Genomic DNA, 18,115 nt, shown 5'->3' with positions numbered 1-18,115 from the left:
CCCCCCCCCCGCTGTCCGGGCGTCTCCGGCGCGCCCCCGATGACGTCACCGCCGAGCCGACCAATCGCGCCCTCCGCGGCCAGGCATTCCCGGCGCGCCCCTGGACGTCACCGCTAGACCGACCAATCGCGCCTGCCGCGGTCCCGTCGGCCCGCCCACTCCTCGCCTCTTCTCGAACAGTCCGGCGGCTTCTCGGGCTGAGGAGTCACGGTGAGGCGGCTCTGCGCAGGCGCACTGGGCCGGCACCCGGAGAGGGGCGCTGAGTCAGGGCGGGCAGGGCGGGGTGCGGAGGGAGGGTACCCCGCGCTGGGCGCCACGGAGGTTGGGGCGCGGGCGGCCAGTACCCGGCGCAAGGCTCCGCCGGAAGTGCGTCCAGCCGGCTCACGCACACAGGCACTGATTTTGCAGTTACAGATGAACTTTAGCTTGTGGGCAAGTTCACAAATGTGGAAACCACAGCCATGAAGGATCGACCGTGTGTGTGTACGTGTATGTGCGCATTTTCCTTACCCTTGTTCTGGACCACGTGAGAGCGTGGTGTGGACATGATGCCCCATCACCCCCCCCCCCGCCCCCAATACTCCCGCGTGTGTTTCCTACGTGGCCACTCCAGCCACCCAGCCCGGAAATCAGTGGTGACGCTATGTTAAGGTCCGACCCGCAGACCCCATTTAGGTTTCTGCCAACCGTGTCGTCGATGCCTCTTTCCTCTGTGCTCCAGGAGCCCGTCACCAATTACCCGTTCATTGTCTTCCTGTCCCCGACAGCTTTTATTAAAGATCACAGACTTTCATTCATATAACGTGACTCTCAGGCAGGGTACATCCACGTTTCCTCAGGAGCAGGCTCAGGTCATACTTTCTTGGTGGTTACATCACAGAAATGGTACTGCGCTCATCGCCGGCACAGGATTGCAACCCCTCCTAGAGTGGGTGACGTTAATCTTGACGACATCGTCATCCCGATGTTTGATAAGTTTCTCCACTTTTTCATTTGTGAATTAACTAGTATCTTGTAGGGAGAGATTCCGAGATTCCACCATTGTGTTATTCTTCATGAACCTCTGACCACCTTGACTCCATCTGTCGCTTCTGCCTGGATCACTATGATCATTGCCAAACAGTGCTTTTAAAAATTTCCATCATTTCCTCTACATTTATTAGTTGGCATTCCACTATAAGGGAATGATTTGCCTTCCCCATTTATTTTTTAACCCTGACTTTAACCCGAAGAACCAGAATTCACACCCAGCATCAGGGAAGGTCAGGAGAAGATGTGAGAGTGGATACCCTGGGGGTGTAACAGGCGAGCACTTGGCCCACCTCTGCTGTTCCTGGTCCTGATCCAGCCAAGACCACACCAAACTGTCGTGAGAACAAAACACCATCAAGTCAGAATTTTTAAATGCAGTGTTTTTGTCATTAACTGAACATCTGCCTTCATACAAAGAGAGATGCCAAAAGCATCTCAGTAAGTTAGGTGACCACCATCCACCTAAGTAATTTACCACATCACGATAAAGGGGAGGAAGGACCTTGTACTACTGTGACCCGGGGGACAGGAGGGGAGGCAGACCTCGGAGCCTTAGTTAGCAAACCTCAAGAAGTTCTACTTGAGAGAAGAGGCCAGAGCGCGTGTCCAGACACATGATTCTCTATCAAGAGATCACAATGCCCTTCACCAACGGCTCACTGTTGTGACCCCTGTTTTACCTGCGAGGAGACTGAGGCACAGAGGTGACAAGGGACACGCCCAAGAGGAGCCAGGATTCAAACCCCACCCCAAGTCCACATTCCTAACTCCCCTCTGCTACCTCCACCGGCCAGGGGTGGGGACGGAGACGCAGCCAGGTGCCAGGTCGTAGGACCCAGAGCGTCATGAAAAAGATTCGGGGCTTTATTTTGAGTGCAAAGGGGTATTGCTGAAAAGTTTTAAGCATGACCTTGAGGGGTGGGCAGGAGACAATATGTATAAAGTACACATACTTTACACAGCTGAACGAAAAATAATTGCAACTTTCTCAGTTTTCTAAAGTTGAGCTCCACTTTCCTTTGGAGCCCCAGACGCCTGCCGCCGGCAGACACGGGCCCCGTCCCGTCACCGGTCTGTTCAGATCCGGTTGCTTTGGTGACCTCGGTCACTGTCCAGCTCAAACCGCAGTCATTTCAAGCCTTCTTCCTACAATCCCTCGTTCCCGTCTCCCCCCGTGGCGCCTGGGCTTGGAGATGCCCATGTAACCCCGTGGCAGTGAAGGGTGGAGGCTCTGGCCTCTGCGGGTGATGACCTGTCCACAGCCTTTGGTCAGATGCCAGCACCTGCTGCCCGTGTCAGGACTTCCGTCGTGACCTCTCATCCCAAGCTTATCACGTGCACTGTCCTGACCCCCGGTTTCAGGTTCAGTGACCCTCTCCGCCCTCCACGCCAGGGCACGCGGGGCTGGGGAGCTCCTCTAGCTTGTGTGCGGGGACTGCGGCTCTGGGGCACCAGCTGAGGCCCTCTCCCTGCCTGGCGGCACCCCAGGCACCATCCACCGCACTCTCCCTGTGCTGGCACAGAGAAGGCGCGTGCCTCTCCCAGAGGTACAGGTGGGGGCCCCACGCCTTCAGAGCACCCCCTCCAAGCCCAGGTTGTTTATCATTGCAAGTCCCACATCTGAGGGCTGCAGGATGAGCCGGGGTCCCTTCTCAGGGACCCAGGCAGCATGACAAGCTTGGCGTCTTCCCTTTCAAAGCCCGTCAGATCTCTCCCCAGGCCTGCAAGTAATGTTCTCCTTATGCTGCGGGGCATTTCTCTCACATCATCGCCTTGGGTTTCTTGCTCTAAGGGTGAATCTCACAAACTTTGGTTCATGGTTCCCTTTCCTCTCCCTTAAAAGCCTTGCTTCTAAGACTAAGGCTTGCTATGAGCTCTTAAAAGTTTAGGTTTAAAACTCAAATCTGAGCAACGATTTCTTTGGTCTAGACGGACCCTTCCGTGGAGCCATGAGTGTCACTGCAGGGCCTAGCCTTTTTTGTGTTTTAAAAAATATTTATTTATTTATTTATTTGGTTGCACTGGGTCTTTAGTTGCGGCTCGCGGGCTCCTTAGTTGTGGCGTGCGAATTCTTAGTTGCAGCATGCATGTGGGATCTAGTTCCCTGACCAGGGATTGAACCCAAGCCCCCCGCATTGGGAGCGTGTAGTCTGAACCACTGCGCCACCAGGGAAGTCCCAGGGCCTAGTCTTGATGGAGAAGAGAAAACACATTGACGTTATACCGGCTGCACACATTGTACTTTAAAACGTGTTCATCCGCAGTTTGTGGCAGACAGGCAGATGGGGGAGAGGCCGGAGCAGAAGCTGGGCGAGCAGGTAAGAGGCTGCGGCTGCAGTCCAGGTGACAGAGATGACAGTCACCATGGAAACCATGGAAACACAGAAGCCTTACCCACCTTCACTGCTCACCTTGTAGGCAGGGCATCAGCATGTGGTCCAGGGAGAGGGGCTTCTGGGAGAAGATTTCTTTCCTAGTAAAAGAGAGACATCCATTAGGACATAGCCCTCTTCTAGAAGGATTTTTTGTGACGCTTGAAAATAGTGGCCTTCTCGTTAACACGAAGGGCAAAGCTTAAGGATCAAGTCAAACAGAGACGGCAGCGCAGAAAGGTGGAGAGAACCTGGGTCGTTGATTACATTGTTGAGCTGACCATCAGTTTCCCTGCCTCTGGACTTCTTGTAACCTGAGACAATTTTTTTGTAGCCAAAGCATTCTTACTAACACTTGGAAAAAAATGTTTCAATTTAGGATGTATCGGTATCTGCTATGGGACAAAAGGGGGAAGTTGGCAAATAAGCACATGGATACATGAGTGGAAGTCAGAGAAGAGGTCTGGTCTGGAGAAACAACGTTGGAAATCGACAGCATAAAGGTGGCAATTAAATGCATAAGTGCCGAGATTGCCTCGGGAAAGGACACCCGTGGAGGAGAGGGTCCACCTTAGCAAAATCCAGCGTTTCAAGATCAGAGAAAGATGCGCAGGCCTAGCTGACCGGGAATGAGAGGAAGGCCTTGTGGAAGCCGAGGGAGGAGAGAGAACCTGGGAGGGAGCATGGGTCACCTGCCTCCTGCTGCCGGGAGACAGAGGGAAGCCTGCGTGTCTGTGTTTTGTGACACGTCGGTCACACGTTGGTCACTGTTGCCTTTAGAGCGGCCCCAGAGGTACGGGCACACGGCAGGCTGAAGTGGGGTGAGGAGCAGAGGGGACAGAATGGTGTCTATGGTAAGGAAGTGGGGTACAGGCAGGAGAAGCCATTATGCCTGAAGAAAGGATGAAACCTGTTCCCTGCCCGCCTGCGTGTCCAGCTGCTTAAACAGGCGACTCTCTGCTGCCCGCTTCCCCCAGGACTCTCTCTCCTCGGCCTGGACACACAGTCAATATTACCCTTACGTTTATAATTCATATCCTCAACAAATATTTATTGGGTGCCCGCTGTGTGCACAGCACCCTGTTTGGCCTCAGGAAAATATCAGAAAGATTCAGCTGGGTCCCTGTCTCTTCCCATGAGCTTACAGTCTCAATCTTGGAGGAAAAAAAGACCCCCATCCTGAAACAATGGGGCATTAAGTCTGAACACTGTGTTTGTGAGCTTGCAGGCCAGAGGCGGTCATCACTGGGACTCAGAGTAACAGTGTCCCAGGGCGAGCCTGAAAGAGTGAAGCCAAGTGTCTAGGAAGGGCTCACGGGTGGGGGGCTCCTGCCGGCCCTCGAAGGTGGGGTGGTGGGCTGGGGAGGGGAGGGCTGCCCAAGCCAGAGCTGTGTCAGCAGGACTCCTGACTGCGGGTGACGGGAACCCCCTCAAAACAGGCTTTCCCCAAGGGGGAGTGTATAGGCTCCTGGCCTCGAGATGTGCTCGGATCCAGGAACTCAGATGGGGCCCTGGACGCCCTCACCTCTGAAAGCCCCTCCACTCTGTGTGGTGGGGACGGAGCCGCCAGCAGAGTGAGCGACCGTCTCCCAGCCTCCGTGCCAGAGTCCTAGGGTGGACGCTGACGTGCTTTCGTGGGTCACGTGGGAGGTGACAACACGTGATGCTGAGACGCTTTTCAGAGTGAAAATGGGGCGCTGTTGGCGACTCTGCTGGGACAACAGGCACACGCGGGGACTCTGCCAGGAAAACTAGAAGACGAAGTCTCCTGCATCGCATGTAATTGATGTGGCCACTGCCGCCCCTGGTAGACACCCCACCAGAATCACACACAGTGGGGAAGGACCTTCCTCCAGCGTAATGGTGCCGATAACAGATGAAGGATGGGCCAGGAGGCTGGGATCATGAACGCATCCACCGTTCGCAGCGAGGTGGCGATTCAGGGAGAGGGCGAGAAGACCGGAGAGGGAGGCTCAGTGCTTGACGTCGAGCTAAGCGGACACAGACAGAGACACCTGAGCCCCACCTGACGGGGAGGAAGGCAGGACGTGGTCCAGGAGATCGACAGGTGAGACTGATGTTCGGGAGACAAGGCCGGGGCTCAAGTGCAGGACGTATCGAGAGGCTCAGAGGGGAGCGCAGGTCTGTTAGTTCGTCCTGAGCCGTTGCGGGTACTCGTGCAGAGGAGGTGGAAGGAAAGGGGTCTATTCTCAGCAGAACTTCCTGGCTGATGGGCATGGAGGACGGAAGGAGGAGGGCGCCCCGAGTCTCAGGCTTGGGGAAGCAGAGGAGCCGGCAGGAACAGGGAGGTGACCGAGGGTAGCAGTTTGGAGACGAGATAAGTCTGCTTCGGGTCACCTTGAGCTGTGGAGAAGTTGTACGAATAGAGAGAACACGGAATTAGAGTTGGAATCTGACTTGAAGCCAAGACAATGGATAAAGTCTCCAGAAAAGAGAGTGAGAAATGGCCGGAGTTGAGTGTGAGGCGAGTGGCAGGTAGGCCACGGGAGGGAGAGGAAACAGAAAGAAGCTGTGGGAGATTCGGGGGGAGGGGAGGGGACCAAGCGCCAAACGCTTGGCTGAAATCCAGGGGGCTGGAGATCCTTCCAGGCGTTTGGCCAGAAGGACATGGATGACCTTTGGGAAGGTCATTGCTTACGGTGGTGCAGCTCTCGGGGCAGGCTGGGTCACACTGCGGAACAGACGCCACCGGAAACAGCAAGGTTTATGTCTCGCCCAGGCTTCGCGTCCTCAGTGCTCAGACAGGCTCTGCTCCACGCCGCCCTCACTCCGGGAGGATGGAGCCCCGGGAGGGAGGATGGAGCCCCAGGAGGGAGGATGGAGCCCCGGGGGGATGGAGCCCCGGGAGGGAGGATGGAGCCCCGGGGGGATGGAGCCCCGGGGGGATGGAGCCCCGGGAGGATGGAGCCGCCGCTGTCGGAAGCCTCATCGCTAGTTGCTTCGGCAGAAAGGAAGCCACGGCGCTGGGGCCTCACACTGGCCATCAGGTCCCCTGCAGGCGAGCCTCGCAGCTCAGTGGCCCCGGCCAACCGCAGGGGCCAGGCGTGCAGGCCCCCACGTGCCTGGAGCAGGAACGGAAATCGCTGTTGAGAGGAAACGACCCGCCAGAAAGTAGCGGAGGCAGAGGCCAGGCTGCGGGGCGGTGGGGGCGGGGGCGGGGTGGGGGGCGGCACAGGGCGCCTGCTCTCTCAGCAACACTATTCTTTTTTTTTTTTTTTAATATTTATTTATTTTGGCTGCACTGGGTCTTAGTTGCGGCGCATGGGATCTTCGCTGCAGCGTGCGGGCTCTTAGTTGTGACATGCGTGTGGGATCTAGCTCCCTGACCAGGGATCGAACCCAGGCCCCCTGCATTGGGAGCGGGAGCCTTACCCACTGGACCACCAGGGAAGTCCCTTCGACACTATTCTTGAGGTCAGACCACAAGCCTCCTGTGCCCTTTAACCCCTTGCAGGTGACGCTTACGCACCTCGCTGTGGTAACCAGGTGCCGTCAGGTGGCAAAACCAGGGAGAGATGCTCTGATGACTTAAGACTTTCCCATAAGGCCTCGGGGAAGGTCTCGGCACGGCCTCCCCGGGAAGGCAGGTGTCTCTCAAATTCTGAGTAGCCACATATACGTCTGCATGTTATGGCGTCATAACGGATATAGTGATGAGTATAGCCCGAATGAGGCCGGTTTTCCTACTGGAGCCTGTCCTGGGAGCCCTGGTTTCCTAGTGAACAGTGCGTGCTTCGGGGGTGGGGGGCATGCTCCCCCTGTGGCCCTGGGCTGTGGCCTCGGACAGTGGAGATGCTCTGGCCTCTCCCTGACATCTTCCTAGGAAACCTGAGAGTCTCAGGGGGAGATTGCTACGTGGATAGAATTGCCAACAGAAACCAACCTCTGTACCCCCTAGACTCGGTGCGGAGCACAAATATTTCATAGACACAAAGTCAGCTAGACAGAGAATTTAATTCTGGAAAGTGATTATATGATAAACTGCAGGAGATGCAATACATGATTTGCCTCACAACACATTTTTAAGAAAGCAGAAGCCCCATGGAATAAAAATAAACTCGTTCAGGTTCCCAAGCGAGCAGGAAGCAGCTGAATGCAGCAGAGATGACCTAATGTTTTCTTTTTCTAACTCTTAATTTTGTGATGTGATGTTATCTAGCTTATGGGACCCCTTTTATCCCAGAATCTAGGTCACATGATTCTTGCCTACTCCATTATTTGATAATAAACCGGTGCAAGGGCTTCAGTTCCAATATCCTCCAAGTATTGTCAGAAAAGGCGAGCCTGCAGAACCCTTTGTTCGGAGCCTATTGAGTCCCCAACAGGAAGGGGTGAGTGGCTGCTTAGTGGCAATTGTCCATGTAAAGTTCTGTATATGAGCGGAAATGCAGATACAATGTTAGAAGAGAGAAGAGTGATGGAGCGTGGAGAGCGGGGTCAAAACACTCACCCTTGTAAGGACCTCTTAAACCTCCTTTCAGAGTCAGTCGTCCATTGAGCAACCAAGGCTGCTCAGGGATCACATCCTTTCCATTTGGTGGTCACTCATGTGATGGGAGTGGATCAAAGTTCTCCTCTTCCCACCACGAGGAGTCTTTGGCCCAGTCCCAGCCCCTGCAGACCCTGCTGTGGGCTGTGTGCTTCCTCGACATGCTGCCCGTGGAAGGCAGGCGGGGGAGCCTGGGCCGCCGTGCATGAGTGGACAAGTGGGAACCCAGACGGGACCTGCAGTTCTGTTAGCAGTGTTACCAACGCTTACCTCCTAGTTTCCAGAAATGCTGACGCCGGGGAAGCTGTCGCGGGGTGGGATTCGGGATCCTCCGAGCTGTCTGAACGACATTCTGGCAATCTGAAATGATTTCAGTGTGCAAAGTGGAAAACGAAGCTGCCTCTGTCTGCAGATAGTAAGACTTGTTTCCTTTGCAAGCCTGCCTGTTGAAAAAGCACCCAGTCACCGTATCTTGGAGCCGAGCAGGAAGGGCAGCTGCCCTTTCTACTTGGTGGGAAGTGAGACTGTATTTCCCCTCGTAACTACTGGGGGAGACATGGAAGCACCTTGAGAACTGTATAGGTTAACCCGAAACTTCAACATTCCACAACTTTTGTAACTGCAGCTAAAAACATCTTGATCACAATTATAGCCAATTATTGTTGTACTCTGATGCTTTTGCAAAAAAAAAGAAAAAGAAAAAAAAAGCTTCATCTTCAAAAAGATTCATAGAAAGGACTTTTTGACAAGTACAAGTTTATGATAACTTTCAGATCATACTGCTGAACTGGGTAATAAATTAAAGAATTCTAATGGAAAACCTGATGGTTTCATAAAACTGTTAACAGAAGATTAAAATCAAGGATTAGTCACATAGGACTGATCAAACTGATGAATATGTTTATAATTTTTTGGTTTTTGTCTGAAATATTACTGGGTTTTAATCTGTGTTTTCCAGATATAAGGAAACCCTTCCCCTCAAGGTAATTATGACTTACAGCAATTTGGTGAATTATACCTTTGTAAGTAGAATTGAAACATTTATCTTTTCTCTTTACCTGATCCCTTCAGAAATTGGAAACTCTTAGATTCCCAGCAGTTTTATTAGGTAAATAAGGAAGGCCCCCTCCTAATAGGTACAGGAATCTCAAGGCAATTTGGGGACCTCAAAAAGAGAGGAATTCACCCAAATCTATAGATGTCACAGGTGGAATCTGCGACAAGCCCTTGGTGTGGCTTTTCTGGACTTGAGAGACCTTTTAAAAGTTCAGTCTGAGATTTCTTATGAAAAGTTCCAGCACAGCCAATTTAAAAGAGCCTATGTGGTCAATTAACCAGACTTATTCTGGAAACAAATTAGTCTTAATATGGCTATGTTTGGTAGAAATGAGGGTAATTTCAAAGAGAAAAAGATTACGTTTCAGTGGCTATTAAATTCTAGTTTTGTTAATCGAGGTCTGTATTTACTGCCTGGGACTTACTTTCCCAGATAACTCCTTGTTGTCACATTATATCATTGTAAAATTTGATTGAATTATTAAAAGACACCTTAAGTTTGTTTCTGAAGCTTATCACAGTAATCTGTCTTTGGATGAAGATCAGATGCCCCATGACTGACAACCAGGAGATTATTCACTGGAAAAAGACATCAGATAAAGGACTCTTTACAGCCATGTTGGAAAGTACCATATCAGGTCTCTCCTGAATGAACTTCAATTCCTGTTTCTGACATGTGACTTCAACTAAGACCAGCACTACCAGACCAGGACAAGAAGACGATGACATCTGAAGTAGACAGCTGACCCAAGATGCTGGACCAGGCCCGTATGCTAATTACTTTGACAATTGCTCACACTCTTCCCTTATGAACCAAATGTATTTCTTCCTTGGCCTCAATCATAGGCAAGTTTCAAAAAATCAATCCGATTGCTGGGTTTGTGGCCAATTACCTATGCCCAGTACTCCCAGGTTGCCTTGGTGGGTTTCTCCTCCCCAAGGCTCTAATTGGATGAAATTTTATTTTAAAAGAAAGAAACTCTAGCACCATGCAAGCTAACATTACCACCAATATCACTATGTGAGACCCTCTTACCTGGCCAATTTAATGACACCCGTTCTGAACTTGGCCATAAATACTCTTTCACTAGATGTTAAATATTGGATAGTGCTTAACAGGACCCAGTTGACCTATGGAACAAGTTAATGGTCTTGGCTTTACGCAGGTTGGTTAGGAAGATGAACGATAGGTTTCCCTTGGGCTCAAGGTCACCTACAAATAGCCTTGGAAACAGCCCCTGTCAGTCTGCCTTTAATGTGAACACACTGCTTTCTATGAATTTTCCAATGGTATGAGCATTTGGCTGCAATATTTGTTAACTCCTCTTATGACACGTGAAGAATCAGATTTCTGCTCTGAATGATCCTCTTCCCAGTTTAGGAAAAATACTAGGAAAATGGTATGGTTTAGGAGGATCTTGGCTTAAACCTTTACTAATGACATCATTACTCCTACTGTCAAGTTTGATCACATCTATAGTTCTCTATAAATTAATGAACATGTACAATGTACATCCAAGATAAAATTGGCATAAATCCTACTGGATAACTTGGAATTGACCATTAGTCCTTGCCAGACATCTTACTAGCACAACCCCTTAAAAGGAAAGAAAGAACTGGACTATTAAGATCTGACATCAAGGGACATGATGGACCCAAGGCAGGTAAACAACCACCGTATCATCGAGGGACCAAACATTTGATCACCTATGCTTTATATCGAAAGATTAGTGGTAGATAGGGGGAAATTAATGAAACAAAATTCATATTTTATGCCAGACAATAGAAATTAAAATTTTTTCTTTGCCCGTTTGGGCCTTCTCCCTCCCCTTTAGTGTGTATTGTGCATCTGCATTAACCAGACCTCCTTAGGAGATAACATTCTCTCCCTCTCTCTTTTTTTTTTTTTTGGCCACGCTGCAGGATCTTAGTTCCCTGACCAGGGATTGAACCCAGGGCCATGGCAGTGAAAGCGCCAAGTCCTAACCACTGGACCCCCAGGGAATTCCCAAAATTTTCTATTTCTTAAATCAACTACTGATTAATTTTTTTCATTGACAGTTTCAATATTCACCTTATATCACTGATGGTATTTCCACATCAACAGTGTTGTTCTTGATTTTTAAACGTTGTTCCAATCTGAGCCACTACAAGTCACTGTCTCAGGATTCCTGGTCTGAAGTCCATGAGCACACAGGGTAAAGTCCAGGACCAAGAGCAATGATGCAAAGTCATCTTTTTGTCTTCACCTCTGTGTTGGTTCCTGAGTGGGTTCTGAATAAGTAATAACCAGCCTGGTTTCCCAGTAATGCAACATTCCCTTCCTGGCCTGGCCCCTCTGATACCCCCAAATCACTGCATTAAATATTAAAGCTGCCTGTGCCCTGGCAGCTCCATTCTGAAGGCAGCAGCGAAGTTTCTGTGGAATAACTCTGGCTGGCTGTCTGCTAGATTTGTTCATTATTTTAATCTATGCATATTGGCTAGGACTGCAATATTGTTTCTTTTTCCCACAAATATTAGTCTGAAATTGAGAGAGACCTGATCTCCAGTGCAGCCTGGAGAAAGAGGAGGGCTGTCATTTGTTCTGGTTGCCACACCTAAGGGAGGGCTGCACATCACCCTTTAACCTAGCTGGGACATTCAGGCCACCCCAGCCAGGGGTCTGCTGAAGACCTGCTCATACAACATACTTTGGTGGGTGCTGTTGGGGGTGGGGAAAAGCATAAGATTTGAGCTTGTAAGCTTCATGGAGAGTGAAAACATGTACATTAAATAAAAAAGAAAAAAAAAAAAAAAGACAGTCCAACCCAAAGCAGCGCCTGGTGCAGAGAGGATGCATGACAGAGACCAGTGACCAGGATGTCACGTCTAGGGGAGCACGTCCCTGGCTGGAGCCGTCCAGGGAGCTGCCTTGGGAGGTGGTGGGATGAGATGGACCTTGGGGAGGGATGTAGGGCTTTGACAAAGGTGCAGGGAAGGAGGGGTCACTATTGTGGATGCAGCGTGAACAGAGGGAGAGCATGTGGACCCTCCAAGAGCATCACTCCTCTCATGCAAGACTCTTGGAGCAGATCTCGGCGATGCCAGCGGTCAGTGGCCACTGCCGGTGGTGCCCGTCTGCCCTGGGTGTCACAGTCTTGGAGGGAAATAGTCTTCATGGGTCTGAGATCTGAAGGAAGGTCCTGACCCTCAACATTTTCCCCAGAGGGACTCAGGTTCACTCCCAGTGTTACTTACGCAGACTTTGTTCCTTTGAGATCAGGAATCGTCCTGTCTCTTTGTCGCTGACAGCCAAGCCCATGCCAAGCTGAACGGCGTTGATTTGGCCATTTCATGACACTGTGATTCGATCTAGAGAATTCTGCCTGAGGGGAAGAAGCAACGGGGGACGGGTGAAAGCGTGTGCTCAGAAGGGGGGCAGGGGAAGCAGGTGCGAGCCCGCTGGGCAGCAGCCCCTGCCAGCCCCCCACCAAGGCCCCAGCAGCACCAGCAACCCCTGGGTGGTTCTTTGGAAAGCGCTCCTGTGTCCTTCTTTGCCAGCAACTGAAACTATAAAACAGACACTAATTGTAGCGGTAACTTACCAGGCCATTCTGCCACTGTCAGGGCAGGGGCTTCAGGGCAATGAGCCTCGGTACAGGACCCGTGTGTCCTGCGGTGCCCTGGTGGCCACGGGCCCCTCCTCTTAGGTGCTACGGGGGGTCCTGCATCAGTGGCTCAAACGCCTGCAACCCCTTGAGCAGTGGCACCGAGGCTCTACCACAGGAAAGGTGAGACCGCCAGGAACACGTGTCCACCCCCTCCCAGAGATGAGCGGGCGGCCTCTGGCAGGAGGCGTGGTGTCGGGGCCGCACGGGGAGCAGCCGTGCAGAGGGAGCCCGCGCTGGGGGCCGCACGCCTCCCACCCCTGCTCCACGTGCCCCGTCCGCGGGCCACCTGCCGGCCAAGCCGCTCTGCTCCTGGCTATCAGGCCTCCTCTGTGGTGGATGCCATCCACGGGGGACCACGTGTGACCTGTGTCTATGCCCCCCTGCAGCGGTCTGCCCACGTGCCTCTTCTCAGACCTTGACATGAGCCTCCAATCTCTCCTTCCAGGACCCTGACCAGACCACGCCACTGACATCCACCCATGAGCCGAGGGGTGGTCTCACCTTGGGCTGCTGTTCTTCACCCCACCTGGAGGACCATGACCTGGATGACCAGCTCTGCTGCCTGAGGCTCTGTCCACGGGGAGACCCCCCCACCTTTCCGGGCCGCCGGTGAGTGGGCTGGAGCGTGGCGGCCACCCACGTTCACTTGCACCTGGTACTGAGCGGCCGGTCCGTGGCCCAAGGGGTAGCCTTTTCTTCCTCCATCAGCGGGTCGCAGAGGTCCCTCACGTGACCCCAGGTGGGGGCTGGGGGAGAGGCACGGCCGCTGGAGCCTGCGGGAGCCTGTCCCACGCGGACCCCCCACCCTGTGAAGGACCACTGCTGGGTCCCACAGAATCCCACAGAATCCATCCCATGAGGGAAGCTCTGGCTGCAGGCGCTGTGTGTCCCTGGTGGGAAGTCCCCTCTCCGTCAGGGCTGTTGGCGGGGGTCTCTGCTGCAGGTGACGTGGAAGCAGGGGCGCAACCAGCCTCGCTGCAGAACCCTGGGAGTCTGCACTGGGATTCTCCTATTGGGCGAGTCGTGAATTCCAGACGATGTCCTTTCTGACCCCGGATACCCAGGGCTCTAGGCTCCGCCAGGTTGTGCAGCTCCAGTGGCAGGGCTGCTGCAGCCCTTTGCTGCTCTGGGCCCTCAAAGCTGGCAACATTTGGTGTCACCCCAATACGCGAAGGAGCACAAAATATGCTCCCTCTGGAACCAGGTGCAAGACTTGACTTTGGAAGGCCTTTTCAACATGCTCCAGACTAAGAGAGGTCTGAAAATCTCCCTGCTGTGCTGACCCTCTGAATTGTCACAGGGCTTCTCACCCACCCTCTGCAGAGCAGGGGTCTTGCCAAGGCCTCCAGCACACTTGCCACTTCTTGCTTATCTGGCCCTGGTCACACGATGCCTTTGATACAGTGGACCAGTGGGATGGTCTGCAGAGGGTCCTGCTGGCCCAGGTCCCCTTGGCCTCCTTTATAAAGATGGGAGAGTTAGCACCGCCCTGGTGCCACACTTCAGATGCAGGCTGCTGTCCTCACCACGCGAGTGTGGACCACGTGTGATCCTCCCTGCAGACAGGGACGGAGGAGAATGCATTCACCAGCACAATGGCTGAAATCACGCACCGAGACTGAGTGACTCTTCTCCAGCAAAGACACGTCTGTTACAAAGCTGTATTGGGGGCTTCTCCTGAGGTAGGTTTGCTGTAGACCACTGCCAGCTTTCACCATTGATTTTGTTTTTGTAGGGCCAGAATAATTATTCTTAATTAATTAATTTTTGGCTGCGTTGGGTCTTCGTTGCTGTGTGCAGGCTTTCTCTAGTTGCAGCAAGCGAGGGCTACTCTTCTGTGCAGTGCGTGGGCTTCTCATTATGGTGGCTTCTCTTGTTGCGGAGCACGGGCCCTGGCCCTAGGCGCACGGGCTTCAGTAGCTGTGGCACGCGGGCTCAGTAGTTGTGGCTCGCGGGCTCTAGAGCGCAGTCTCAGTAGTTGTGGCGCATGGGTTTAGCTGCCCTGCGGCATGTGGGATCTTCCCAGACCAGGGCTCGAACCCATGACCCCTGCATTGGCAGGCGGATTCTTAACCACTGCACCACCAGTGAAGTCCCAGAATAATTATTTAAATGGGGACACAATGAGGACTGCTAACCACCCCCTTTATCCTTTAAATCTCAAAGGACGGCACTCATCTCTGCAGTCTCCCAGGAATGCATCATTATTTGGATCTACTATCTTGGCAAGGGCGCTACAGTGTCAAGGGCATCTCCTGGGCTTTTTGTCCTATGACAGTTCCACACATGCCAAGGAACCAAAGTTAGGGTTCTTCCAATTACCAGCTCTGCACCTACAGTTATATATTTGGGGAAACGACTACTCGCTGAGACCAGATGACCCACTGGCATGATGAGATTTTCAATCCCCAAGTCTTAACAGGGCCACGTAGGCGTATCCACTTCTCTGAGTTTTCTGATTCCTTCCTCCACCATTGCCACAGCAGTTACGACATGTATGTTTCCATCAGTGTGGGTCATTGCCTTTTCCAAGCTTCCAAGAACCATCCTAGGAGCACATCAGCACTGTCTCCCCAGCTGTTAAATCCTGCGAGCTGGCAAGTGTTTCCATATTGATAAACCTTCCCTTGCCCCAACTGATATTCTGCCCCTTGATCCAGCATATCCTGATGGCATCTCTTGGCTAGGTCTTATGGCTCCTTCAGGACATAAGTTCTTTCTTCTTTGCCAGGCCCAGCACCTCCTCGGCTGGGTTATATAGCGACTTGCTTCTCAGCTTGGTGGCCAGGAGGGAAGGTGAGGACTGCTAGCCTTCAGTAGGGTGGAATGGACCACACACGCAAGCCCAGAGCATTCAGAGGGGCCTGGGGTTTGAAGGTTCCGGTGCCTCACCCTAGTTGTTCCCGTCCCAAGTTTCAGGGCCGCACTCCCTCTAGTCATGGCCCTGACCTTGGCAGAGGAGACCAGCTGGGGCTGAGAAGGCAGACTCCCCTGGAGCTTTGCTGTCCTTATCGTTAAGTCCTGGGCCTGACTCAGTTCTTCCTGCAAGATGTGGGGTCTCTTTGGGCTGCCAGAGAAGCCCGGGGGGTTCACACGTCACCTAAGTTGCTGATTAGCCAACCTCAGCCTCTCCTTACCTTCCCCCACCAGGAATAACCAGCAGCAGCCACCGGAGCCCGCGTCCTTACGCTGACCCCTCCCCCATGCCTCCCAGATGCCCGAGACAGCGCACCAGCTGGTGTAATCCCTTCTACCTGTGTCCCTTCCCACTTTACCACTGTTAAAAGTTGCTTTTTTAATTAATAGATTTCATTTTCTTCTTTTTAAAATTAAAAAACAAATTTATTTTATTTTTGGCTGTGTTGGGTCTTTGTTGCTGTGCGCGGGCTTTCTCTAGTTGTGGTGAGCGGGGGCCACTCTTGGTTGCGGTGCACGGGCTTCTCATCGCGGTGGCTTCTCTTGTTGTGGAACATGGGCTCTAGGCGCACAGGCTTCAGTAGTTGCAGCACGCGGGCTTCAGTAGTTGTGGCTCGTGGGCTCTAGAGCGCAGGCTCAGTAGTTGTGGCGCATGGGCTTAGTTGCTTCGCAGCATGTGGGATCTTCCCGCACCAGGGCTCAAACCTGTGTCCCCTGCATTGGCAGGCAGATTCTCAACCACTGCGCCACCAGGGAAGACTTGTTTTCTTTTTTTTTTTTTTTAATTATTTATTTATTTGGCTGTACTGGGTCTTAGTTGCCGCATGCAGGATCTTTAGTTGTAGCATGTGGGATCTAGTTCCCTGACCAGGGATCGAACCTGGGCCCCCTGCATTAGGAGCACAGAGTTTTAACTGCTGGACCACCAGGGAAGTCCCTAGATTTCATTTTCTAAAACAGTTTTAGGTTTCCAGAAAACTTGAGCAGAGGTCTCCCATATACTCCCCTCCTCCTGCACAATTTCCCTGATTATTACCATCTGGCCGCAGTGAGGTAGATTTGCAACAATTGATGAATCAATATTGACACACTATTATTAACTAAAATCCATAGCTTATGTTCAAGCTCTCTCTCTGTGTTTTCCGGTTCTATGGGTTTTGACAAATGGATAATGTCCTGTATCCACAATTACATTATCATTCAGAACAGGTTCACTGCCCTAAAAACCCCCTGTGCCCACTTGATCATCCTTCCCCCTCAAACCCCTGACAACCACTGATCTTTTCACTGTCTCCACAGCTCTGCCTTCTCCACAAGGTCATAGAGTTGGAATCACGTAGTCTGTAGCCTTTTCAGACTGGCTTCTTTCACGTGATGTGCATTTAGGGCTCCTCCATGTCTTTTCAGGGACTGACAGCTCGTTTCTTTTTAGCGCTGAATGATACTCCATTGTCTGGATGGACCACAGTTTATCCGTCACCTGCTGAAGGACATCTGGGTTGCTTCCGGGTTTTGCAGTTATGACTAAAGCTGCTGTAAACATTCATGTGCAGGTGTTTGCGTGGACACATGTGTTCGGTTCAGTTGGGCGGACACTGAGGAACGTGACTGCCGGATCGTGTGGCAGGAGCATGTTTAGCTTCGTAAGAAACCACCGCCCTGTCTTCCACCAGCAATGACGAGCATTCCCGTTGCTCCCCGTCCTCACCAGCATTTGGTGTTGCCCGAGTTTCGGATTTCAGCCTTTCCAGTGGGCGTCTAGTGGTGTCTCACTGCTGTTTGAACTTGCATTTCCCCAACGACGTCCGATGCGGAGCATCTCGTCACATGCTTCCTTGCCACCTGTGTATCTTCTTGCCGAGCTGTCTGCTCAGATCTTCCACCCAGTTTTCAGTTGGGTTGGTTGTCTTCCTGTTGCACTTTAAGAGTTCCGTGTCTATCTGGATGCAAGTCCTTTATCAGACACTTGCTTTCTAAATATTTTCTCCCAGACTGTGGCTTGTCTTTTCACTCCTTTAGTATGTTATTCATAGAGCAGACAATTTTAATTTTAATAAAGCCCAACTTATCAATATTTCCTTTCATAGATCAGGTTTTTGGTGTTGTATTTAAATGTCATCGCCAACAAAAACAGACGCATAGATCAACGGAACAGAATAGAGAGCCCAGAAATAAAACCACACACCTACGGGCATTTAATCTTCGACAAAGGGGGCAAGAATATACAATGGGGAAAAGACAGTCTCTTTAGCAAGTGGTGTTGGGAAAGCTGGACAGTCGCATGCAAATCAATGAATTAGAACACACCCTCACACCATACACAAAAATAAACTCAAAATGGCTTAAAGACCTAAATATAAGACATGACACCAAAAAACTCGTAAAAGAGAACATAGGCAAAACATTCTTAGACATAAATCAGAGTAATATTTTCTTAGATCAGTCTCCCAAGGCAAAAGAAATAAAAGCAAAAATAAACAAATGGGACCTAATCAAACCTATAAGCTTTTCCACAGCAAAGGAATCCATAAACAAAATGAAAAGACAAACTATGGACTGGGAGAAAATATTTGCAA

At 51.6% G+C, this 18,115-nt stretch overlaps 1 long non-coding RNA gene and 1 other non-coding gene across 3 annotated transcripts; both read right to left on the bottom strand.

The window, feature by feature from the left end:
* Positions 1 to 3,072: 3,072 nt before the first annotated feature.
* Positions 3,073 to 6,483, bottom strand: LOC132349142 (uncharacterized). 2 transcript variants are annotated; one of them, XR_009497624.1, is made up of 4 exons: positions 6,064 to 6,483; positions 5,431 to 5,768; positions 3,444 to 3,505; positions 3,073 to 3,221 (listed from the first exon to the last, which is right to left on the bottom strand). It is a non-coding gene; the product is annotated as an uncharacterized LOC132349142 (long non-coding RNA). The 2 variants fall into 2 exon arrangements; XR_009497623.1 differs by having other exon boundaries at positions 3,073 to 3,505.
* Positions 6,484 to 16,398: 9,915 nt separating this feature from the next.
* TRNAR-CCU (transfer RNA arginine (anticodon CCU)) lies at positions 16,399 to 16,471 on the bottom strand. The gene has a single exon. It is a non-coding gene; the product is annotated as a tRNA-Arg (tRNA).
* Between the last annotated feature and the right edge of the window lie 1,644 nt (positions 16,472 to 18,115).

The sequence above is a fragment of the Balaenoptera ricei genome, chromosome 15 (assembly GCF_028023285.1).
Source record: "Balaenoptera ricei isolate mBalRic1 chromosome 15, mBalRic1.hap2, whole genome shotgun sequence".
In the NCBI taxonomy this organism is placed as follows: Eukaryota; Metazoa; Chordata; class Mammalia; order Artiodactyla; family Balaenopteridae; genus Balaenoptera; species Balaenoptera ricei.
This window is presented reverse-complemented; position numbering and strand designations above follow the sequence as displayed.